Source organism: Phyllobates terribilis, unplaced genomic scaffold (genome assembly GCF_046119375.1).
Source record: "Phyllobates terribilis strain yellow unplaced genomic scaffold, ASM4611937v1 Scaffold_1336__1_contigs__length_319888, whole genome shotgun sequence".
NCBI lineage: Eukaryota > Metazoa > Chordata > Amphibia > Anura > Dendrobatidae > Phyllobates > Phyllobates terribilis.
In genome coordinates, this window is record NW_027364096.1 from 292,992 (window position 1) to 319,889 (window position 26,898).

The 26,898-nt window shown below is 45.2% G+C and overlaps 1 pseudogene; it reads left to right on the plus strand.

The window, feature by feature from the left end:
- Positions 1-25,436, plus strand: part of LOC141244079 (translation factor GUF1, mitochondrial-like) — a 63,384-nt pseudogene extending 37,948 nt beyond the window's left edge.
- Positions 25,437-26,898: the final 1,462 nt, after the last annotated feature.

The following is a 26,898-nucleotide window of genomic DNA, read 5'->3' on the forward strand; positions in this document are numbered from 1 at the left end:
GCGTCTGAGTCCAGTGCCGGATGTTGCCATGGTGACCCGACGTCATCATGACAACATCCGGGTCACCAGGAGGCAGGAAGTTGCTTTGGTCATGCGCAGTGCACGACCAAAGTAACTTCTCCCTGTGCAGCGCTGACAGGCTGCATGGTATAGGGAGCTGCTGCTCTCTATGCCATGCAGGCGATCAGGCTACAAAAAGTGAAAGTCCCATAGTGGGACAATGTGAAACAATAAAAATGTCAGAAAGTAAAAAAAAAAAATTGTAAAAATATTTTTTTAAAAAATGAAAAAAATAATAAAATAAAAATAAAAATATATTGTACCCATAAATAAATAATCTTATGGGAAAAAAAAATAAACCAATAAAAGTACACATATTTGGTATTGCCGCGTCCGGAACGACCTGAGCTGTCCTGCTAGTTAACCCCTTTAGTGAACATGGTAAAAAAACCCAAAAAAACGAAACATAAAGCGATGTTTTATCATCATACCGCCAAACAAAAAATGGAATCAAAAAGACGAATGTAAATAAAAATTGTACCACTGAAAACGTCATCTTGTCCCGCAAAAAACAAGCTGCCATACAGCTCCAACAACCGAAAAATAAAAAAGTTATAGCTCTCAGAATAAAGCTATGCAAAAACAATTATTTTTTTCTATAAAATAGCTTTTATTGTGTAAAAGCGCCAAAATCTAAAAAAAATATATAAATGCAGTACCGCTGTAAATGTACTGACCCGAAGAATAAAGCTGCCTTATCAATTTTACCAGATGCAGAACGACATTAAAAACAAAAAACAAAAAATAATTCCTGAATTGTTGGTTTTTATTTATTCTGCCTTCTAAAAATCGGAATAGAAAGCGATCAAAAAATGTCACATGCCCGAAAATGGTACCAATAAAAACGTCAACTTGTCCCACAAAAAACAAGCCATCACATGACTCTGTCAGCCGAAATATGGAAAAATTATAGCTCTCAAAATATGGCGATGCAAAAACTAGTCTTTGCAAAAAAATGCGTCTTTTATTGTGTGACAGCTGTCAATCATAAGAACCCGATATGAATCTTGCATCGCTGTAATCGCACCGACCCAAAGAATAAAGACGTCTAATCACTTATACTGCACGAGGAACGGCGTAAAAAATAAACTTTAGGGTTAGGGTTGTGCTAGGGTTAGGGTTGTGCTAGGGTTAGGGTTGTGCTAGGGTTTGGGTTGGGGTTGGGATTTTTTCAGAAATAAAGAAAAAAAAATGATGACGATATGGCGACTAGTGAGTGCAAGTGCTCGCTACTTGAGTTTGCATCGGGTGCTTGCTTATGCACCGAGTATGGCGGGTGCGCGAGTGTCATGCTTGAGTCTCCGCCCCAAATGTTTTGCAGCTGTTATACAGCTAAAAAAACCTCGCGGGGATTGCCCGAGCATGATGCACGAGCTATCCCCGCATGTTTTTTTTTTGGGTGTCTAATAACCGTGAAACATGCGGGGCAGGGACTCGAGCATGTCACTTGAGCACCCGCGATACTTGGTGCATACCCGAGTACCTGATGAAAACTCAAGTAGCAAGCACTTGCACTCAAGACTTATGACAACTTATTCAATATGATGACCTAATGTTATCAAATTCTGTGTCGTACTTCTGGGTTCAAAATGTTCACTATACCCCTTGATAAAATCCTGGAGGGGTATAGTTTCCAAAAGGGAGTCACTGGGGAAAGGGAGGGGGTGGTTTCCACTATTTAGGCACATCAGGGACTCCACAAACGCAAATTTTACAAATCAAAAAGTCAAATGGCGCTCCTTCCCCTCTGAGCCCTGCCGTGCACCCAAACAGTGGTTTTCCCCCACATATTGGGTATCAGCTTACTCAGGAGAAATTGCACAACAAATTGCATGGTGCAATTTCTCCTGTTACCCTTATGAAAATGCAAAATTGGGGGATGAAAAACATTTTTGTTGGAAAAATGTGAAAATTTTATTTTTACTGCTCAATGTTATAAACTTCTGTAAAGCACCTGAGGGTTCAGGGTGCTCATCACACATCTAGATAAGTTCCCTAAGGGGTCTAGTTTCCAAAATGGGATCACTTGTGGGGGGTTTCCACTGTTTAGGCACATCAGGGGCTCTGCAAACGTAACATGGTGTCCGCTAATTATTCAAGCAAATTTTACATTCAAAAAGTCAAATGGCGCTCCTTCCCTTCCGAACCCTGCCGTGCGCCCAAACAGTGTTTTTTCCTCAGATATGGGGTATCTGCGTGCTCATGGGAAATTGCACAACAAATTTTGGGGTCCATTTTTTCCTGTTACCCCTGCAAAAATAAAAAAATTTGGGTCTAAGGCTGTGTGCCCACAATGCGTTTTTTAAGCGTTTCCGCAGCGGCAAAAATGCTGCAGAAACACATAAAAAACGCATGGTAGAAGGCCTGCCATGTTCCCCAATGATAATCCGCATGTGCTGTGCACATGCTGCGGACATTTCCGCTGCGGATTATCATTGCGGAAAAAAACGCAGCACTACCAATTATTTTGTGGAAGTGCTGCGTTTTCGCCGCCATTGACTTGCATTAGAACGCATGCATTCCGCTTCACTAGATAAGGACATGCGGAATGCATGCGTTCTAATGTGCGGATGGTACCCAGGTCTAGAGGAGAGGTGACTCTCCTCCGGACCCGGGTATCATAGAAACTGTAAAAAAAAGAATAAAATAAAAAATAAAGATTATATTTACTTTCTGACGGCCCCAGCTGCACTCCTCCTCTCATGCCGACAGATCGCGGTACACTGAAGGACCTGCGCTGACGTCATAGTCATGTGACGGGTCACGCGACGCTGATGTCGACAGGTCCTTCAGTGTACCGCTGCCGGCAGCCAGGATGAGCGCAGCAAGACACCGGGGGCCATCAGAGGGTAAGTATAGATTTATTTTTTATTTTTTACCATTCTTTCGGTCACAGTATATAAATCCATGCCGTTTGCGTGGGTTTATATACTGTGACCAAGATGACAAGCACTTTCCAAGTGATGCTAAAATCGCTTGGAAAGCGCTTGTCAACCCGCATACGGAAATGCAAGTGAAGAACGCTTTACTTCCGCATGTCCCTGGCAGGAAAACGCAAGTGCAATCCGCATGCGTTTTTTTCTGCCAGGGAGATGCAGAAACGCTCAGGAAAAATCCTGAGCATTTCTGCATCGTGGGCGCATAGCCAAAGTAACATTTTTGTGAAAAAAAGTTAAATATTGATTTTTTTCTTCCAATTTCCAAAAATTCCTGTGAAGCACCTGAAGGGTTAATAAACTTCTTGAATGTGGTTTTGATGACCCTGAGGGGTGCAGTTTTTAAAATGGTGTCACTTTTGGGTCTTTTCTGTCATAAAGGCCCCTCAAGGTCACGTCAAATGTGATGTGGTCTCTAAAAAAAATGGTTTTGTAAATTTTGTTGTTAAAATGAGAAATCACTGGTCAACTTTTAACCCTTATATCTCCCTACTAAAAAAAAAATTTTGTTTCAAAATTGTGCTGATGTAAAGTAGACATGTGAGAAATGTTATTTATTAACTATTTTGTGTAACATATCTCTCTGATTTAAGTGCATAAAAATTAAAATTTGGAAAATTGCAAAATTTTCAAAATTTTCACCAAATTTCCGATTTTTTCACAAATAAACGCAAGTGATATCGAAGAAATTTTACCACTATCATGAAGTACAATATGTCACGAGAAAACAATCTCAGAATCAGCGGGATCCGTTGAAGCGTTCCAGAGAAATTACCTCATAAAGTGACAGTGGTCAGAATTGTAAAAATTGGCCTGGTCATTAACGTGCAAACCACCCTCGGGGGTAAAGTGGTTAAAGTGTATCCATCGTTTTAATTTTTATTTCATAAATCAATAGTTTACATGAAAATAAGAAACTTTGTAATATATCTTATCAAAGAAATTTGCTTCTATATTTGCTAAAATTGATCAGTCATCATCAAGTCTCAATTCTGAGGATTTAAATTTGTATTCAGTGAAGACAGACTTTCCCATTACTGAGATAGGAGATGGCAGCTGCTTCTGATAAGGGGGAAAAGCTGTCTCAAGCTCCTCCCTCTTCCTGCCCACATAGAATTGTATCAGTAGCAGCTGCCATCTCCTATCTCAGTAATGGGAAAGTGTCTTCACTGAATACAGATTTTACCTCAGAGTTTCATAATGAATGATACATTTTGGCAGAGAATGAAGAAAATTACAATGTTGTTTAATTTCATGTGTACTATTGATTCATGAAATAACAATTAAAACGAGGGTTACTCTTTAAGATAATCGGGAGCCTTAAAGGTCATGTGCTGGAGATGTCGGCTTCACTGCTGAAGCCAGTACCTTAGTCACATGAATGATGTACGGAAAGTCTGCAGGAAGTAAGCGGAGACCAGTGCGGACTACCGGAGCAATAGTGATGGAGCCATGGGGGGAACAAAGAGGAGAGAATAGGGATTTTGAATTGAACACCTTTCCTGCTGTTTCCTGACTTTTTGGAAAACCATTTTAAGCTATGTGCACACGGCGTCTCTTAGATTTCGGCACCGCCACATAGATTTCCCAGACAAAAACGCTTCAGGAAGACCGCGACGGTCGTTTTCCTGAGGTGTCTTTTCCAGCGGCTTTGCAGCTTTTTCACTTTATACTGGTAACTATAGAGAGCAGGCGGCTTCCTAGCGAAAGACGCTCAAAGAATGAACCTGTTCCTTATTTTAACCACTTCAGTTTCCGAATCCTAAAGTGGTTAAAAGACATAAGACAGAAGATGTGCACAGCAATGTTGCTTTGACATTGCTGTGCATTATGTTCATATTATGGGGTGCTTTATCTGGCAGATTCTAGGCTGAAAAAGACGCCATGTGCACACACCCTTGGGGTAAGTTCACACACAGTATTTTGATGTGGATTTTTTTATGTGCATTTATTGAGTGGCCATACCCACTCCCAGTTGAGTTCTGACCACTTTTCAAAAACTTGGCAAAGTGGTCCTAGACGGGCGAAAAAACACACAAAATTTTAAGCAATTTTACACTAGAAAACAAACGTAAACTGCTGGATGAATCGGCCCCTTCTTTTTCTGAAGCAGTCAAAAAACTCAGTGTGAACATCCCCTAAATGTGGTTTTTGGAGCAGAATCCACTTCAGAATATTGTGGGAACATACCCTACTGGTTTCTTTTAGCTTTCTGTTCCAGGAGTGTTTCCAGTTGACCAATCCGAATACAGCAATTTGAAGAGTGCGCTGGAAAAGCTGACCTTGGACGATTCAAGTGGGTCTGTTAGTTGGGACAGCAGTGCAGCTCTGGGTGCTGGCTGGAGGTGCGTCTACTACTGCCATTATCTGACTTATTTTATATCACTATATATTTTATTTCAGTCATTTCCTATACTTATGATGAAAATATACCATGCGGGCATTAATGTGTCCTACAGTGATCATAAGAGCACAGTTATCACCTACTGGCCGATTAATTGAGCATTAGATAGACATTTCAATAACTTTAATTTCTGAAAAGGGGTCATTTGTGAAAGGTAATTATTGATTTAGTGTGTAAGGCTGAAAAAAACCATCTTCAGCTCAGAAAATTCTTCTGTAACAATGATCAGGAGGAAAGCAAAAAAACGTTACAAGGTAAAGGCCAATTTTTGGCAGAACAAACCACTGGCTCAACAATTCATCTTGGTAATGTGTTAACCACTTGTATATTATACTCACGAATGGTATCTAGTCCCCTAGTGAATTCAGCATTGTATCACGCAGAGAGTTGCACAGTCTCACGCTCTTACAGTAAAGAATCCTGGTCTTGGCCCTTTTGTTATAGATACGGTACTGAATATATTACACTAGGTCACTCCTTAGCATTTCTTTTTAACTAATAATTTAATAATAATTAATAATTTTAACTAATAATTAATTGTATTACTCTTTCCTTGTATTGCAGTCCACCTATTCCATCTTTACTTTAATTTCCCACCTTGTACTTGCTAGACTTCGGCTTTGTCTTTCTTGCACACTGGTGGCCAAATCTGTGCACCATGTTCCATATGGAGTCTGACTAGTGAAAATGTATTTTTCATTGTTAAATCACATTTGTCACTTCTCGGCCCAAACCTCCAGCTTATCCAGATATGTTTGTGACATATTATCCTGCAATTCCATAGGTAGGATTGTCATCAGTACAGTATTGTGTAGATCTGAATCCTCATATCCTCATCAATACACATGTACATGTACACATGAGCCTGCTGGACTTCCCATAGAGAAGTCAGAAATGGTTTATTATCACCTCTGCCTTCCTGATTGTTTCCTAAACAAGTGCTATAGTTTAGGAAGCTATGACGGTGATCATGTGAGTACCGGTTGCTGGCAGCATGCGTTGCTTGGTTAGCCCCAGATTGACTCAGCAGTTTGCAGGAAGTTGAATTTTGTCATGTTTTATTACTGAATTCCCCTGTAACTGGGCCTGGCATATAAGCCCCAGTTACAGGGGAATTCAGTAATGACAAAATGAAGACAAAAGTTATTTGGATGACTGAACCAGAGACATTTTTAGAGATCTTAAAATCCCATGTACGAAAAAGAAAAATTATGCCTGGTGATGATCAGAAATGATCTGGTCTTGAACTGGTTTGTAGTCCATTCTACGACCTGCCTTGTGTATAGTAGGCAGTGCAAATAGCCTGGTGTTTCTCTGTTATGATGGACACCGCGTTACTGGTATTTTCCAGACCAATTTCTATTAGAGTGGTGGATCCCTATCGAGCACTAAGTAGTTTCCCATTTTATTAACACTTTTGGTATATTTGCCTCTCTATATAAATTATAACTAACGTTCATGTCCTGCACAGGTTGGGCTTCCTGGGGCTTTTACACATGGAGGTGTTTAACCAGAGACTGGAACAGGAATACAATGCATCTGTCATAATGACGTCCCCTACAGTCCCATACAAGGCTGTGCTGTCCTCTCCAAAGCTGATTAAGGTACTTTCTGTCTATGGCTTCCATGATGCAGTAATGCCTTATACATGGATCTGGTGGATCATAGGCTGCAAAACGTAACCACTCTGCGCTGTATTGTGGGCCACTCTGATTTGTTGTGCCATACGCCAAAACTAACTATCAGGGTGTTTCATTACTTCTGGGGGAAACAAAATCAGTAAAATTGGACTTTGATGTTGAGATGTTGACATTTTTTGTTCAGTATTTGCAGTTAAAGTGGTTTTCTGCTACTGTAACATTAATGACCTAATCCCAGCACTGGTTATCAATGTCAGATCGGTGGAAGTCCCAACAACTGGCATCACCAACAATCTGCTGTGTGCAGCGGTGGCCAGATGGATCCACACCGCTCCAGCACGCTGGTCACTAGTCACTGCCGGGTTCTGCAGATCGGCTCCAATTGTATGATCCCATCTAATTTTCCACATTATTCCTTTAGGAATATGGAGAATCGGAGATTACTATTGTAAATCCATCTGAATTTCCTGACAAATCTGTAGTAAAGGAATATCTTGAAGCTATGATTTTGGGTACAATTATTTCACCAGATGACTATCTTGGAAAGATCATGTCACTGTGTCAGGTCAGTGACCATTGGATCACAAAGATTTGAGGTGATATTATTGGGAAATTATATCATAAACATTAATTTTGCAAACACATTATATGTGTTATCTTAAACTCTCCATATGTTAAAGGGGTTGTCCAAGACTTAGATATTGATGACTTAACCTTTGGATGGGTGGAGGTCCGCAGCAGCTCCCCCGGCAGCTGGGTGTGCACAGTATACGGAGGTGGAACACCTAAGCTCTGTACATTGTGTAGAGACCGTTATCAGGTTCTGCAGCTCTGCTCTTATTTACTTCAATGGGAGCTGAGCTGTAGTACCTGAGAATGTCCACTACGTGGTGTCCTGACTCCATACACTGTTCACTTTTGGGTGCCATGTGAGCTGCAAACAATGGATCAGTGGGGTGCCGAGTGTAAGAAGCCCCCTGATCTATCAAAGTCCTAGATAACCCCGTATTATACAAGGACGGCAGATTATAGGAAATGTCACCCTATTTTGGAGTAGATGTAGCAAAACTAATGTAGGAGCCAAGTGGAGCAGAGACACGTAGCAGGCAATTTGGTTTCTGACACCCTCCATTATATCAGGTTTCCACTCCCTTTTAATGTAGCGGTCAGTGGCGTACCGCCAATGGCGGCAGACCACGCGACTGCTATGGGGCCCGTGAGCCGGGGGGGCCCCATAGCAGTCCAGGGGTGGACATACCACCGCCAGTGCAGCTGCACCGGGTCCCCACCATGCAGCTGCACCAAGGGGCCCGCAAGGTCCTGCTGCTCCCTGCACGTGGCAGTCAGTGAGCGATCCTTGCAGCTCCGCTGCTGTCAGGAGGAGAATAGCAGCGGAGCTGGAGGGTTCATCCTCTGCTTCCTCCCTGACCCAGGTGCATGCAGCTTGATGACGTCATCATGCAGCGCACCTAGGTCAGGAAGAAAGCTGCCGGCAACCAGGAGGATGCTGGAGGGGAGCGAGCTGAAGTAAGTTGTTTTTTTTTTCGTTTTTTTTTACTGAAATGCTGGGGAGGGGAGGTGGGGGAGAGCAATGATGGGATGGTGGGGCTGGGGAGAGCAATAATGGGGCTGATGGGGCTGGGGAGAGGAATGATGGGGCTGGGAAGAGCAATAATGGGGCTGATGGGACTGGGGAGAGGAATGATGGGGCTGGGGAGAGAAATATTGGGGCTGGGGAGAGGGCTGATGGGGCTGGGGAGAGCAATAATGGGGCTGATGGGGCTGGGGAGAGGAATGATGGGGCTGGGGAGAGGAATAATGGGACTGATGGGGCTGGGAAGAGCAATAATGGGACTGGGGAGAGGAATAATGGGGTTGATGGGGCTGGGGAGAGGAATAATGGTATGGTGGGGCTAGGGAGAGCAATGATGGGGCTGGGGAGAGGAATGATGGGGTTGGGGAGAGCAATGATGGGGATGGTAGGGCTGGGGAGAGCAATTATGGGATGGTGGGGCTGGGGTGAGCAATAATGGGGCTGATGGGGCTGGGGAGAGGAATAATGGAGTTGTTGGGGCTGGGGAGAGGAATGATGGGATGATGAGGCTGGGGAGAGCAATGATGGGGCTGGGGAGAGCAATGATGGGGCTGGGGAGAACAATGATGGGGCTGGGGAGAGCAATAATGGGCCTGGGGAGAGCAATAATGGGGCTGGGGAGAGGAATGATGGGGCTGGGGAGAGGAATGATGGGGCTGGGGAGAGCAATAAGGGGGCTGATGGGGCCAGGGAGAGGAATGATGGGGCTGATAGGTTTGAGAAGAGGAATGATGGGGCCGGGAAGAGCAATAATGGCGCTGATGGGGCTGGGAAGAGGAATAATGGGATGGTGGGGCTGGGGACAGCAATATTGGGGCTGATGGGGCTGGAGAGAGCAATGATAGGGCTGGGGAGAGCAATGATGGGGCTGATGGGGCTGGGGAGAGGAATAATGGCGTTGATGGGGCTGGGGAGAGGAATGATGGGATGATGGAGCTGGGGAGAGCAATAATGGGGCTGATGGGGCTGGGGAGAGGAATAATGGGGCTGGGGAGAGCAATAATAGGGCTGATGTGGCCGGGGAGAGGAATGATGGGGCTGATATGGCCGGGAAGAGGAATGATGGGGCGGATGGGGTTGGGGAGAGCAATAAAGGGGCTGATGGGGCTGGGGAGAGCAATAATGGGGCTGATGGGGCTGGGAAGAGCAATAATGGGGCTGATGGGGCTGGGGAGAGCAATGATGGGGCTGATGGGGCTTGGGAGAGCAATGATGGGACTGGGGAGAAGAATTATGGGGCTGATGGGTCTGGGAAGAGCAATAATGGGGCTGATGGGGCTAGGAAGAGGAATGATGGGGCTGGGAAGACCAATAATGAGGCTGATGGGGCTGGGGAGAGGAATGATGGGGCTGGGGAGAGGAATGATGGGGCTGGGGAGAGGAATGATGGGGCTGGGAAGAGCAATAATGGGGCTGATAGGGCTGGGGAGAGCAATGATGGGGATGGTGTGGAAGGGGAGAGCAATGACGGGGGTTCTGGGAGAGAGCAATGACGGGGGTGCTGGGAGAGAGCAATGATGGGGTGGTGGGAGAGAGCAATGATGGGGGTGCTGGGAGAGAGCAATGATGGGGGTGGTGGGAGAGAGCAATGATGGGGGTGCTGGGAGAAAGCAATGATGGGCGTGCTGGGAGAGAGCAATGATGGGGTGGGGAGAGAGCAATGATGGGGGCCTGGGAGAGAGCAATGATGGGGGGCTGGGAGAGAGCAATGATGTGGGTGCTGGGACAGAGTAATGATGGGGGTGCTGAGAGGAAATGATGGGGGTGCTGGGAGAGAGCAATGATGGGGGTGCTGGGAGAGAGCAACGATGAGGGTGCTGGGACAGAGCAACGATGGGGGTGCTGGGACAGAGCAATGATGGGGTGCTGGGAGAGAGCAATGTCAGGGGTGCTGGGAGAGAGCAATGATGGGGGTTCTGGGACAGAGCAATGATGGGGGTGCTGGGAGAGAGCAACGATGAGGGTGCTGGGACAGAGCAATGACGCGGGTGCTGGGACAGAGCAATGACAGGGGTGCTGGGAGAGAGTAATGATGGGGGTGCTGCGAGAGAGCAATGATGGAGGTGGTGGGAGAGAGCAATGATGGGGGTGCTGGGAGAGAGCAATTATGGGGGTTTCACTTTGCTTGTACTGTGAAGCCTTGTATGTTTTCTGTGTGCACATAGCCTTACAGTTAATTGGGGAGAGTCACAGAGACTGAAAAATTTATATTATTGGCTGGTGAAGATTATAGTTAATGGGGGGCACAGTGCTGCTTATCACTTAATATTTTGATTACTAAGTGGCTAATAGTATATTAATGGGGGGGGTACATATCTGTATTCAGGGGCGCAGAGCAGGGGAGACACATGTATGCATACAATATGTGACCTTGTTATTTTCTAGGCTGGAGATCATCGTGACAAGATGAGTCGTGGCTGGGGGATGTCGACATGAAGGTCTGACCAGATGGAGAAGAAGCAGCAGAAACCGACTCTGATCAGATGAGACGTCAGCGGTAAGTGCCTGGATGTAAATATTATTCTGTATCTGCACTGTGTGACTTGGAGTGATAATGTTCTCTGTAAAATCCCTTAGGCTGCATTCTCACATTTGTGTGAAATGCCTGTGTGCTGCCAGATTTTTTATCGGCTGGTCCACGGACTCGTACAGTTTTATAGATCCATTCACACATCCATGAAAATCATGGATCTGAGAATGAGATCTGTGAGGGTCAGAGAATGTCCTGTTCTGATCCGATTTTGAGGATTAGAATAGGACATGCTCAATGCGTCGGTAAAACAGGGCAGCACACCGACACTGCACACTGATACAGGAATGTAGTCTTATTATGTATAGCACAGTCCCTTAGTATATAGTGTATTCACTTATTATGTATAGCGCCATCCTTAGTTATATAGTTTCCTCTTTTATTATGTATAACACCCTCCCTTATTATGTACCATCCTCTCTAGCGGCTCACAGTTGGGGGATAATACTGTGTTGGGTTCAGCATAATTTACCCTGGGAGTTGAGGTGGGGTACAGTAGGGTCATTATACTGTGCATGTGGAGGAATTCACCATGGGGGTTTCATACTGTGTTTGGGGGGCCCTTTTATTGGCACCACACTTTATGGGGCAATGAAAGAGAGATCTAGGACTTCAGCTGGAGGAAAATCACTATGTAAAGGATGGAAAGTTGTGAGATCTGATCTTTGGTGACCCCGACAATTATTTAAATTTTTTTTTTGGGGGGGGGGCCCAATTAGAGCTTCTGCTATGGGGCCCCATGATTCCTATGTACCCCCTTGGTAGTGGTAATGTATGTAGAAATAACGAAGACCGGATATACCAATTATAAGTCATTGGGACCCACAAGGATTCATTTTGTTTCATTTAGAAGACTGATCTCTTGGTTTATGGCTCCATGAGGAATGGCAGTCGTGATGCCAATGTGAACTACGTTCCAATAAAGCCAATTGCTTGTTTCCGCAGACCCGGTGAGCAGAGCAGAAGAGCTTTCTTTACATAGACGAACACCAGATCATGATGAAATATTTGTTCCCATTGAAGGAAGTTGTGGTTGATTTTTATGACAACTTAAAATCCTTATCTTCAGGATATGCAAGGCGAGACCTACAAAACCATGCAAAGCCTTCACCCCTTCCGCCCGGCCTTTGCTGTTCCCAAAACAAGATATATCTATATAGTCGAAAGATGGTACGATTGTTCTACATTTTCTTCTTACTCAACTCCAACTCCAAGAGACTGACAGTCTATTTGGTCAAGTTTGAGGCACATTATCACAAAAAGATCAGAATGCCCCATAAGGTAATCTCCTAGGGCCTCCTCTAGTGGTCTCGGACTCTTCGAGGAATAAGGGGCTTATGAGGTTTACCTTCTCCAGCAGCAATAAATGAGAGTACATAAAACCGTACACCATAGCAGGGTGTACATAATCGGGAAAGGAGAGCAAGAAACCAAATCCGTTCCAAGGTCTCAATCTTGACAGCGTTTAGCAACCTAAACCTTGTGAATCTCAGTGGTGCTAGGCCAGGAGTATCGAGCCAAGAAGCCCATAGGTCTTCACGTTTTTGCAGAGAGCCTGGAAGCTTTTGTTGATACGGAGATCACATGCACTGTGTTCATCATAAAATATTAAACTTTACAATTTACAAGATATAAAAGGAAATTGTATTTTCTACCAGCTTTACATAACTCAATAGAACAGGAGATTGTTAAAAAACAAAGCAAAACACCTTGTAATATATCTGATCAGAGAAATCTGCTTACTTATCCACTCCCCCTACCTCCTGAACTTGTCATAAAAAAAAAAATAACTCAAATCTAACTTGCTGAGAGAAGACGGACAGCAGGCTCACTGTGGTGTCGTGACGCTGCCCGTTATACTCTATGGAGAGTGGAAGGAGGAGTGAGACACAGACTGAGGAAAATGAGGACTGAGCTTCCTCTTAAGTGTTTTACCTTACATAAGAGCTGGATGCACAGCTACACAGCTCCGTACTGCTGTATAATGTTCTTCTGTCAACTTCCCCATTGCCCTGTATTTTATAAGCCCTTGAGGGCGGGGTCCTCTTCTCTGTACCAGTCTACTTGTTATATGTATATAACCCTGTTCACAAGTCCAGCACCCACAAATTAATGGTGCTTTAAAAAGAAATAATAATAATGTCCTCCATGCCTTTGCTTTGTCATCTATGTGCTAACTAGTGTTGAGCCACCCCCGTAGTGTTCGAGTTCGGTTCGGTTCGTCGAACACCCGTATGTTCGACGAACTGTTCATCGAACTGTTCGACGAACACCTTCGAACACCGTTAAAACCAATGGCAGGCAAACAAAAACACATAGCAACACATAGAAAACACATAGAAAACACTTCAAAGGTGTCCAAAAGCTGACAAACTGTTCAGAAGACACAACTAACACATGGAAAAGTGACAAGTACATATAGTCATGCGAAAAGAAAAGAGGTGGAGGAGTAAAAGGAGGGGAGACACAGATATAGGCATGTCATGCCCTTCTAAAACCAAAAAAGTGCGAAGCCGACATGGCCAGTCCGTTCCTGCCTGTGCGACCTCCGTGTCGCCGTGTTTGTGCCAGAGCTGCGTTGGACCCTGACGGCCAGCCCCCCTCTCCCAATACTGGTGCCTGTCCGCTGGTGGGTTGAGCGAGCCCCCCTGCGGTGGAGGCAGGTCTAAGCTTTTTCATTTAAATTGTCTCTCTAATTTGAATGAGTACACTTTAAATCCTTTTACAAGGATCTATTGGAGGGCAAGTCTGATGCCAGCAGCTGCTGGAATTCCAGCTCCAATAGCGTCCACTAAAGCTTCTGCAGTTAAAAAGCTTTTATAAGGATCGAGCTTGGCGGTCCACCGCAAGGCATCCTACCGTCAGTCCCAGCCCCTGTGCCTTGGGGTGCCTCCCGATGCTCTTCACTGAGTATCCTGGGGGCCCGAAGCATTTCCTTTGAAAAAATTAAGTGTCCAAACTACAGGTAGTGTAGCTTGCTTAACAGCTGGGATAATCCGCTGACTAGCAGACACTGCTACTAGGCACAAAGTATTTCCTGGGCTAGATGCAGTTAAAAATTTGTAATTAGATACTCTCGTTGGATGCTGAGAAAGCATTCCATAGAGTCTTCTGGCACGCCATATATTATTCTCTTAAAAAGCTTGGGGTAGGGGTCTAGGGGACCTTTTTATAGCCAAAATCACAGCCCTGTATCGCAATACATCACCTAGGCTGAAGATAAATGGAACTGTAGCACCCCGAGGGCTCGGTTGCTACAGAGGTATTGCACCTCACCCAGAGGTGTGATATCTCACTCTCAGGTAAGGATGGAGTGTGGATCAGGACCCCGACACCTGCATGCATTACACCACATTGCCGTGGGGCAGGGCGACCAATATGCCCCTGAGATGGGCACGACAGTCCCTGTCCCTGGCTGGAGTGGGGGGAGGGAACACTGAGGAAGGGGAACCCTGTAGTGCAGGAGCAGGGAGTAAGCAGTTCCTGGGTGCATTGAGAAGGGAGTATAAAAGGTGGGCACCATCTTAGTTCAGTGCAGAGAAGTCTGAGCAGAAGTGACAGGGAGCAGGGGCTCTGCATGAGCTCTGCTCCGGAGGCTGGCCTAGTAACAGAGGCCCAGGCCTGGAAGAGGGAGAAGGAAGGAAGAGGAGCGGAGAAAGCTCCAGGAACGAGGAACGAGGGGATCCCAGGGGTGCGGACTGGCGAGTCGCCACCGCACGCCCGAATCCACCTGCGTGGAGGGGTCAGGCCAAAGGGGGAGACCGGTCCCAGAAAGTAGTGGAGGCGGGAAACGACCCTCAGCTAGAAACTGGAGGCTGTGACATTTTATGTGGCGCAACCCCTCGCTACACCCGCTAGGAAGGCACCACATAGGGTCAGGGAAACTGGCGCCAATTTTACCAAGAGGAAGCCCAAGGCAGCCGGACAGAAGCGTGGTCACTGGTGGGGTAAGAAAGGCCAGAGAAAGCACACACAAAGGGGGTCCTGTGAAGCGCTCCAAAGTTATCTGGGAGTTGGCCGAGCCCCTCACTTGGTGAGCACAGTACGACGTGGGCAGCCGTTACCTGCAGATGTGGTCTGGATAATAAAAACTGTGAGTAAAGGCCCTGGACTGCATCACTGACTCTGTGTCGTTACTGCTGCTGCCCTGCACCATCACCCCCATCCTCCGCATACACTGCCCTGAGGCTATACTCCTCCCGTGGGGAGTTATACTATGCTCTGCTGCACCCACAACACCAGCCTCAGCGGTCTGCCCTGCAGCGGCGATTCACTCTGACCGCAATCCACGGGTGGCGTAGTCGGACATTTAAACATCAAGACCACATAAATAGTTCCGCCACTGGTTTGACCGCCCTGAGCAACGGAACCGGGTCGCAGCCACGGAGACTACAACCCCCAGCATCCACCAAAAAGGGTCCGGCTCCGGGTGTCCCAAGGCCCAGGGGGCGCGTCAGAACATTTTCATCACCTTTCATAATCACCAATGGGACAAGGCAGGGATGTCCTCTGTCCCCTCTCTTATACATCCTAGTGACGGAGCACCTGCTCTCATCAATTCGCCATAACCCCAATATTAGGTGGATTGAGGTGGGAGGCACCGAGTACAAGTGCTCTGCATTTGCTGATGATGTTCTAGTATATATCACTCAATCACATATATCCATCCCTGCTGTTATGGCTGAAATAGATCACTTTGTTACATGGTCAAATTTTAAAATCAATGCAGCGAAGTCTGAGGCCCTCGATCCCTCCCCAAATCCATACAGGATTCCATCCAGTCCAACTTTCCCTTTGCCTGGCCCTCACAGGGTATCAAATACTTAGGAATTCGTATTCATAGAGACCTCTACCGTCTATGTTATCTTAATTTTGGGCCCTTTATTGAACAACTCCATACAGACCATGGTTGGCAAGTTAGAACTGTAAGATTCACTACATGAACCACTGGTGTTTTGTGGAAAAGCACATGAACACTGTGTTCCAAATTATTATGCAAAAAGTGTTTAGGAGTGATAAGGGAAGAATTTTTTTGTTTGTCAGTTAAACTTATTGATGGTGATGTGTGTCAGGGCTCTTTATATCACTGTAAGCAATTGCAGACACCTGTGCTAATTAGTTTGGCAGGTGTGTCCAATGAAAGGCAAGACTACTTAAGAAGGCTGTCCCACATTATTAAGCAGCCTACATTTTCTGCCAAAATGGGAAAGAAAAAGGATGTGTCGGCTGCTGAGAAGCAACAAATTGTGGAGTGTTTAGGTCAAGTACAAACAACATTGCCAAGACACTTCATCATGATCATCGCACAATCAAGAAGTATGTAGCTGATTTACAGTACACACGTGTGCGTGCTGATAAGGGAAAATTGAGGACTCTTTCCTACAGGCAATTACGTCAGGTTAAAAGAGCGGCGGCAAAAAAGCCTTGTCATAGCAGCAGACAAGTTTTTGAAGCTGCTGGTGCCTCCAACGTCCCCCGAACAACAAGATGCAGGGTCCTTCAGAGGTTTGCAGCTGTGCGTAAGCCACCCTGTCGACCTCCTCTATCCACTGTACACAAGCAGAAACAGCTCCAGTGGGCCAAACAATACATGAAGACTGACTTCAAAACTGTTTTGTTCACCGATGAGTGCCGTGCAACGCTCGATGGTCCAGATGGATGGAGTGGAGGATGGCTGATTGATGGACACCCCATGCAAACACGGCTACGGTGCCAACAAGGAGGAGGTGGAGTAATCTTTTGGGCTGGAATCATGGGGAGAGAGATTGTCGGCCCCTTAAGGATCCCTGAAGGGGTAAAGATGAACTCCATAATGTATGTGGAGTTTCTCAAACAGCACTTCCTGCCAAGGTTCAAGAAGAAGAACCGTGTGTTCCGCAGCAAGATCATTTTCATGCATGATAATGCACCGTCTCATGCTGCTCATAACACATCTGCATCTCTGACTGATATGGGCATAAAAGGGGACAAACTTATGGTGTGACCCCAATGCTCCCCTGACCTCAACCCCATTGAGAACCTTTGGAGCATCGTGAAAAGGAGTGTCTATGATGGCAGGAGGCAGTTCACATCTAAGCAACAGCTCTGGGAGGGTATTCTGTCCTCATGCAAAACAATTGAAGCCGAAACCATCCAAAACCTGACAAATTCAATGGAAGAGAGAGTTCAGAAGCTCCTTTCGAACAAGGGGTCCTATGTGCAAATGTAACATCACCTAGAATAAAGTTTTGAGTTGAAAACTGTTTGATTTCAGTTTCTAATAACCTGCTAATGCTTATAATTTCAAAAATGACCATTTTTTTGTTCTTTATTAAAATGAAAAGGTTGATCGAAGAGTGTGGGGGATCTAAGAGTGTGGCAACCCAGTAGTCAGGATTATTTCGAATTTTGACAATCTGAGGGTCATGTTGCAGGTAGTGCAGCAAGAAGGCACTCATGTGTCTTGCACATCTAGGAGCCCCAAAATTATTTTCCAGGCTAGATGCAGCTAAAAATTATTATTAATTTGAAAGCTGGTGGAGCTTAGTATAGATGGCCTAATAGAATCAGTACTGCAAACTGCTACAAGGCCCAAATTATTTTCCAGCCAAGATACAGATAAACATGGTTAGTAATTTTAAATCTGGTGGAGTTTAGTATAGATTGCCTAATAGAATCAGTACTGCACACTGCTACAAGGCCCAAATTATACTCCAGCCAAGATACAGATAAACATGATTAGTAATTTGAAAGCTTAAAACGGTTGGTGAGGTGATTTTAACAAATCATCAAGCTTTTACTCTCCCCAGGATGACACAGTGGTAGAAAAGTCGTTTTGGATCCATGATTTGTTCATCTTTATGAACGTGAGTCTGTCTACATTATCAGTGGAGAGCCGCGTGCGCTTATCTGTCAGCACACCACCAGCAGCGCTGAACATACGTTCAGACAGAACTCTGGCTGCGGGGCATGACAAGATCTCCAAGGCGTAAGTGGCGAGCTCCGGCCATTTATCCAGATTGAAAGCCCAAAAAGAGCAAGGGTCCAGTGACACAGTCATGGCTTCAATGTTTACTTGGAGATACTCCTGTACCATCGTCTCTAGGCGTTGACTATGTGTCAGACTTCTTGTCTCCTGTGGCCTTGCAAAGGATGGGCTAAAAAAGTGGTGAATTGATTCCGCAAAATTGATGTTACCAGCAGATACTGTGTTTCTGTTACGGTTTGAGTGCTGAACACTCGACGGTCTCATGGTTGGCAAGTTGGAACTGTGAGATTCACTATGTGCACCACTGGTGTTTTGTGGAAAAGCACATGTAAGATTCTGCAACAGTCTCTGCTGATACTCCTGCATGCGTGCATCCCTTTCTATGGCAGGAATAATTTCTGCAAATTTACTTTTGTACCGGGGATCTAACAGTGTGGCAACCCAGTAGTCAGGATTATTTCTAATTCTCACAATTCGAGGGTCATGTTGCAGGTAGTGCAGCAAGAAGGCACTCATGTGTCTTGCGCATCCAGGAGCACCAAGTCCCTGTTGTGTTGGTGGCGAGGTAACAATCATGCTTCCTTCCTCTGTCCTCTCCCCCCAACCTCGCACAACAGAAATGTGATCAAGGTCTCCCTCATCTGATGAGTCTTCCATCAGTTCATCCTCCACTTCTTCCTGGGCTCCTGCACCTTCCTCACTAGTTTGGCTGCTACCATGCGCCCTGGTAAAACCTTCTCCCCCACCCTCACATGCCTGCCGCCTTGGTGCTGCCGATCGTCTGGACCTTGCAGATGTTAGCCCTTCCACATACAACTCCTCCTCCTCTACTTCCTCCACCTCTTCTTGTGCCACCACCTGACTCTGAATTCTGTTTAACATGTGCTCCAGCATGTAAATCACCGGAATAGTCATGCTGATAATGGCATCGTCAGCACTAAACATCTTCGTCGCCATTTCAAAACTGTGCAGAAGGGTGCATAGGTCCCTGATCTGAGACCACTCCTCCAGCGTGATTTGCCCCACTTCTGGATCTCGTTGTCCCAGGCTATACGTCAGAACGTATTGCACCAGGGCTTGTCGGTGCTGTCACAGTCGCTGCAACATGTGCAGAGTTGAATTTCACCAGGTAGGCACATCGCATTTTAGCCGTTGAAGTGGCAGGCCCAACGACTTCTGTAGAGATGTAAGTCGCTGAGCTGCGGGATGCGAACGGCGGAAGTGAGCACACAGCGACCGTGCCCTCTGCAGAAGGCCATCTAGTCCGGGATAGTGGCCTAAAAATTGCTGGACAACCAGGTTCAACACGTGAGCCATACAAGGCACGTGTGTGACATTGCCCCGGTGAAGGGCCGCACCCAGGTTGCAGCATTGTCACACACGGCCTTCCCTGGTTTCAGGTCCAGTGGAGACAACCATTTATGAAACTGGTTCTCCAGAGCTGACCACAACTCCTCAGCTGTGTGACTCACATTTCCCAGACATTTCAAAGTAAAAACCACCTGATGACGTTGAGCCCTGCTGCCAGCATAGTAAGGAGGTGTGCAGTATCACTTCTGCGCAGTTAGAAAGCTTGTGACATGACCAGACAGGCTTTGGTTGCAGGTGGAGGACCGAGAGGAGGTTGAGGAGGCAGAAGCAGTGGAGGAACTTTGAGATAAAGAGGATTGACGCACAACTCGTGGGGACGGCAAGACTTGGACAGCAGCCCCTTGTCCTGCTGTCACTATAGTTACCCAGTGCCCAGTCAGCAACATGTAACGCCCCTGTCCATGCCTACTCGTCCTAGTGTCTGTGGTGAAATGCACCCTGTCACACACAGAGTTTCTCAAAGAAGCGGTGATGTTGTGTGCGACATGCTGGTGGAGCTCAGGAACACCTTTCTTTGAGAAGTAGTGCCGACTGGGCATCTGGTACTGGGGCACTGCGACGGACATAAGGTCTCGAAAATCCTCTGTGTCCACAAGGCAGAAAGGCAGCATTTCTGTAGCCAAGAGCTTGCAGATGGTGAAATTCAACCTCTTAGCTTTCTCATGGCTAGGAGGAAATGGTCTTTTACTTGTCCACATCTGAGGGACCGAGGGCTGGCTGTTGTGCTTAGACGGGGTTGAAAAGGGTGTCCCCAGCAAACTACCGGTCTGTGAGGAAGATGCAGGCGGACATATTAGGTTGCCTTGATCCAAAGGTGGTGCTATCGATGTCGGACGGCGCTGAACACCAGCTGGTGTTTCCACCTCCATAGAAAATGATGACCTGCCAATCACGCTGGCTGTTGCGGGTAAAGAGGTAGAATCATAGAATCATAGAATCATAGAATGGTAGAGTTGGAAGGGACCTCCTGGGTCATCTGGTCCAACCCCCTGCTCAAAGCAGGATTCACTAAATCATCTCAGACAGATGTCTGTCCAGCCTCTGTTTGAAGGCGTCCATTGAAGGGGAACTCACCACCTCTCGTGGCAGCCTGTTCCACTCATTAATCACCCTAACTGTCAAAAAGTTTTTTCTAATATCTAATCTGTGTCTCCTCCCATTTAGTTTCATCCCATTGCTTCTAGTCTTTCCTTGTGCAAATGAGAATAAAGATGATCCTTCTACAATGTGACAGCCCTTGACATATTTGTAGACAGCTATTAAGTCTGGCAGGTCTGCGTCCCAAAACAGGTGTGACTGCTGTCCCCCCAGTCACAGAGGATGAAGAGGCCGCGGATGCACAAGATGTGGCAGACGGTGGTTGGCCCGGCCGGCTAGGCCGCATTTTAGCACAGTGAGCTTCCCACTGCAACTTATGCTTCATATCCATGTGCCGTTTCATGCATGAAGTACTCAAACTATGTATTTTTTGGCCTCTACTTAGCTTTTGCTGACAAATGTTACAGATAACACGAGTTGGGTCATCTTTATCGATCTGAAAAAATGCCCAGGCTATGTAAGGCTTAGCACCCATGCGACCTGAAGAGCCACCCCGACTTGTGGTCAGAGGCAGAGTTTTGTTTGAGGATGCAGTTGTTGACGTGCTTCCAGTACTACATCTCTGTCCAGGAAGGCGCAACCTGACCTTGTCGTCACTAGCATCCTCCTCCACCTCCTCTGCTGACCTCATCGACTGGCTGACTGTGGGTTGACAGTAAGTGGGATCTCCAACCTCGTCATCATCACCCTGTGTGTTATCACACCCGTCGTCCTCAGAGCCAACCTCTTCCTGCCCTGACAAAAAACTAAAGTTGTCGCTACAATCAGGTATTTGAGTCTCATCATCGTCTTCCTCATTGTCTCCACCAACAGGAGTTACAGTTTGGGAACTTGGGTCGACATTATGGTCAGAACCTTCTGCATCTGGTCCTGGATCCGACTCATAAAGATTCTGGGCATCAGTGCAGATCATTTCCTCGTCTGGATTCACAGAAGCTCTGGAGCCAACCTCTGATTCCCAGGCTATAGTATGAGTAAACAGCTCTGCAGACTCAACCATCTGTTCTACCCCATACTCAGATGGGCAGCTGGAGACTTGGGAGCTGTGAGGAAGCAAGTGCGATTGGGGTGACACCTCTGAGGACTGGAGTATTTGTGATGTTGAAGTTGAGGTGGAGGAGAGCCCACTTAAAGGAGCACTTGATATCCGTTGAAGCACCTGCTGTTTTTGTGCCTCATCTGGAATTTGTAGCGATTGGCGTGGCCGTAAGAAAGGGATCTTATCACATTGTCCGCTAAAAGAAGTAGACATCTTAGTTTGGCTGGAACATGGTCTTTCTTCTGCAGATGTTACTGTTGCTTTAACACCTACCCCACGGACACAACCTTTTTTTCCCTTCCCAACATGCCTATTCCCCTTTCCACCAGCAGCAGGCCTTTTTCCACTCATTTTGGTGGTTAACTAATTCACAACTCTGGAGTTGTTAGCACAAAAAACAATGGATGGGAACCGAGCAGAGCTGAGTGGCCAAACTGAGATATTAGCCCAAAAGTATTGGCTGGGTTAGATGTAGATAAAAATTATTTTGAATTTGCAACCTGGTGGAGGTTAGTATAGATGGACTAATAGAACAAGTCCCACACACTGCTACAAGCCGAAATATTTTTTCAGAGCTAGATGCAGATAAAAATTATATTGAATTTGCAACCTGGTGGCGGTTAGTATAGATGGACTAATAGAACAAGTCCCACACACTGCTACAAGTCGAACTATTTTTTCAGAGCTAGATGCAGAAAAAAATTATATTGAATTTGCAACCTGGTGGAGGTTAGTATAGATGGACTAATAGAACAAGTCCCACACACTGCTACAAGCCGAAATATTTTTTCAGAGCTAGATGCAGACAAAAATTATATTGAATTTGCAACCTGGTGGAGGTTAGTATAGATGGACTAATAGAACAAGTCCCACACACTGCTACAAGCCGAAATATTTTTTCAGAGCTAGATGCAGAAAAAAATTATATTGAATTTGCAACCTGGTGGAGGTTAGTATAGATGGACTAATAGAACAAGTCCCACACACTGCTACAAGCTGAAATATTTTTTCAGAGCTAGATGCAGATAAAAATGATATTGAATTTGCAACCTGGTGGAAGTTAGTATAGATGGACAAATAGAACAAGTCCCACACACTGCTACAAGCCGAAATATTTTTTCAGAGCTAGATGCAGAAAAAAATTATATTGAATTTGCAACCTGGTGGAGGTCAGTATAGCTGGACTAATAGAACAAGTCCCACACACTGCTACAAGCCGAAATATTTTTTCAGAGCTAGATGCAGATAAAAATTATATTGAATTTGCAACCTGGTGGAGGTTAGTATAGATGGACTAATAGAACAAGTCCCACACACTGCTACAAGCCGAAATATTTTTTCAGAGCTAGATGCAGAAAAAAATTATATTGAATTTGCAACCTGATGGAGGATAGTATAGATGGACTAATAGAACAAGTCCCACACACTGCTACAAGCCGAAATATTTTTTCAGAGCTAGATGCAGATAAAAATTATATTGAATTTGCAACCTGGTGGAGGTTAGTATAGATGGACTAATAGAATGATGCTATGCCCAAAAGGTTTTAGTTCACTAGGTGCAGTAATAAAATTGGTATTCTATACACAGGTGGTGTAGCTTGCAACACAGATAGACTACTCCACTGACTAACACACACTGCAAGAGGCCAAAAAGGATTTGCTTTGGTAGATTTAGCCAAATGCTGTGAAAAAAGCTTGCACAGCACTGGCACAGACCTGCCTGGCAAAAACTGATAGGAACTGATGTAACTTAGACCTGAAATGGACTGCAATTACAATTAGTCTTTACTCCCAACCTATCTATTTAAGAGCACAGACCTGCCTGATAAAAGTCATAGGAAATGATGTAACCTAGTCCTTAAAAGGACTGCAATCACAACTATTCCCTACTCCCAAGCTATCTGTAGATTTGTGCGAAAATTGGCTTGAAATTAACAAAGTATAGCGCACACAGCAACAGCGGTGCCGTCTAACACACAGCTGCAGCAGTGAGAAAATGGTGGCGACGGGGAAAATGGCTGGACATGTGACATACACTGCCAATGGCACATGCCATTGCTTGTGTGAAAAAAAGCACTTCGCTCCGTGTGTGCGCTGCTGATAGGCTGACAGATTGCACCTCCCCACTGTAAATGCGGGAAAGAGAAAAAAAATGGAGATCTTCATTATTTCTGCAGAGATCCATCCCCTGCCCCGCTGTACACTCAAACTGCGCATTAACATTAATTTTCAGCATTACTGAGAAAAAATCCAGTTATGATTTTGGTGCACGAACAGTTATCGAACATAGCCTCGAACAGCCGAATTTTTTTCAAATCGTTCGTGTTCGCCGAACAGTTCGATTCGAACACCGCTCATCTCTAGTGCTAACTAAGGAATAAAGAGCAAGAATCCCTCTGTAGCTGCCAGGAGTCTCCTCCCTCCAGCTCAGCATCTGTTGAAAATTAAGAGATAAAGCCTGCAGAGGGGAAAACTGGTGACTATCCAGAAAAACAAGTCCTATAATGGCCTGAAAGTGTTATACCTTACGCACAAACACAAGACTGGTTATTCGTAAACGTTACTTGAAAGTACAACTACAAAAAAAAAAAAAATTGAAATTAAGTATTGCACCACCTGGTGTTCAAAGTGTGTTTCAATTTGCATGTCCATCTAATAAGCTGAATGCTAATGGACCTATGTCCCCCCATCCTGTCCTCTGCACAGTTATCCTCTGTTCACTGTGAAGGACCAATGGGAATAGCTTTCTGTGCACAGACACAGAGATCTGGCTGTGCGGAGACTGAGCATGTGTGTCCTCTAGCACTTAGCTCAGTAGACGGACCTGACGTTGCTGTACAAATTAAACAACAGGTGGCGCCATATTATGTAAATGTCAGAACTCCTTCCTGGATTGTTTTTTTTTTTTTTCACGTAAATGTCAAATATTGCTTAATTTTCATGATCTACACCATGGATGTAATGGCAGAACCATCCGATTTATATGTTAATATATCTGTTTGGGTCTACCTACTTTCCATGGACTTGATGTATTAGAACATCTGCAATTTTTGATTAGTGTAAGAACATTTCTAATGGACGAATACATATGTTATTATGATATATAGCTTTGACTATGAAGACGCGGGATACTAACCTGCTGATCTGGTGAAAATGAATATTTTATTGAATGGTTGGCCGGTGGAAGAACTAGTGACTATTGCACATAAGTAAGTGTTGTGGCCATGAAACCTAATGAATTATTTTAAGGGGAAAATGGAAGATTACATATGTAATAGTAAATTGTATGTAGCCCCTAGAGCTGGAATTTAAGGGAGGGGTGACTGGTTGGGGTCCCTAGAAAGGTTCTCCTTTGATTCGGAGGGCTGGTCTATTATTGGGTGACATGCCACTTTCTCCTGTCCTGAATGTTAAATCTGCCTATTTATGTGCTTCTTCCCCATGTTTGAGGGAAACTGGGTAATAACATCTATGGCAGGTTGATGGGTGCCTATATAGACTGGAAGCCACTATATAGAAATTATTGGTACTTGGTAGATGAGGACTCGTTAAAGGGCTTCTTTATACTCGTTATTGTAGAGGATATGTTCTTCGTTAGAGATGGGCTTTACAAAGGTGAATAAACCCCAATTAACAAGAAATTGAGTTACATGTGATTTTTAATGAGCTCACGCTTTAACTTAGGGAAAAGGCGTATGAAGTGGGTAAAGCAATGTGTGAACGGTTACGTGACTCCATACCAAGAGAGCTGTTTGAGATAGCAGTTCCATCGGTAGCAGGATAATTGCTCGAGAAACGTAAGTATTAATTACTACCTTTGTCTGGTGTGTCCAATGTAGTGAATAAAGGAGGATCTAGGCCAGGAAACCTGGATGTTCGTCTCCTTCCATTAAAATAAAGTAGAAAAGCATGGCATTCTTTAAAAAAAAAACGATCCGTGTTAAACTACCCTCATGTGGTTTTTCACACTATAATTTTCAGTGTTTTTTTATATTTATGCTATAAAATCCTATGCTACTGGAAAGTGAAAAGGGTATCCCAACAAGAGACGCAGTCTATAGATTTGTCATGTATGACACTTTATGGGATATTCCTATTAAAGGAAACCTGTCATGTCCTCCAAGTCTCCCAAACTGCTATTATCCTTCATTATGATGCAGGAATCAAAAGTTGATTGCTATGTGCAGTAAAAACATTTCTTACATCGCTGCTAGCAATAGGCAAATTGGCTGGGACTAGTCCGGGGGGGGTCTATTGGCTGGGACTAGTTCAGAGGGGGGGATCTATTGGCTGGGACTAGTCCAGAGGGGGGGGATCTATTGGCTGGGACTAGTCTGGAGGGGGGAGCTGCGGCATCTATTGTCTGGGACTAGTCCAGAGGGGGAAGTGGGGGTGCGCAATGTATTGGCCGCCAATACTAGTCCAGAGGGGGGTGGGCATCTATTGTCCGGGACTAGTTCGGAGGGGGGCGGCTTTATCTATTGGCCAGGACTAGTCCGGCCTCATGTGCTATAATCATGCCCCCTCTTTGTGACTGAAGAAGAGATCAATGTCCCTGTCATAGTTTTAGTGTAGGACGTCACTCACTTCCCAAAATTTCCTGCACCGAGGCTGTGATGGGAACAATAAGGAAACATCCGATTCTAGTCACCTGAGCGCTGCTGCCAATCACAGGCTTGAGCAGTTGGGTCCTCCAAACGGAGCAGGCAGCACAGACCTCAGAGCGAACTGCGTTGGATTTATTTTTTTAAATATATATTTTTTAAGAGCATCCATGTCTTAAAAGAAATTCTCAAATCTGCACAGATATTTTTCCTTTATAAACACAAATTCTGTACTGAACTTTATTGCAGATATTGATGGTGAATCCTCAATAATTACACCACATGTAAACATATTGTAGTCTTACAATAGTGAGAGCATTAAAAGGTGTTGGAGCAAGTAACTGTTCTTCTTGTGCTTATTACCCTTAAGATCATTCAATACAGAATAGAATATTAAGTCTTTACAGCAGACGGCAACTTGGGGCCCATATTTCCAGGTCATAACCTAATTCATTGGGTTACACTGTAAGGCTGAGTTCACACGATGCGTTTTTCATGCGTTTCCGCGGCGTTTTTGCAGTTGCGTAAACGCTGCGGAAGCGCATGAAAAACGCATGGTAGAAGGGCAGCAATGTTCCCCAATTGAAATCCGCATGCATGTCAATTAATTTTGCGGAAACGCTGCTCTTTTGCCGCCATTGACTTGCATTAGACC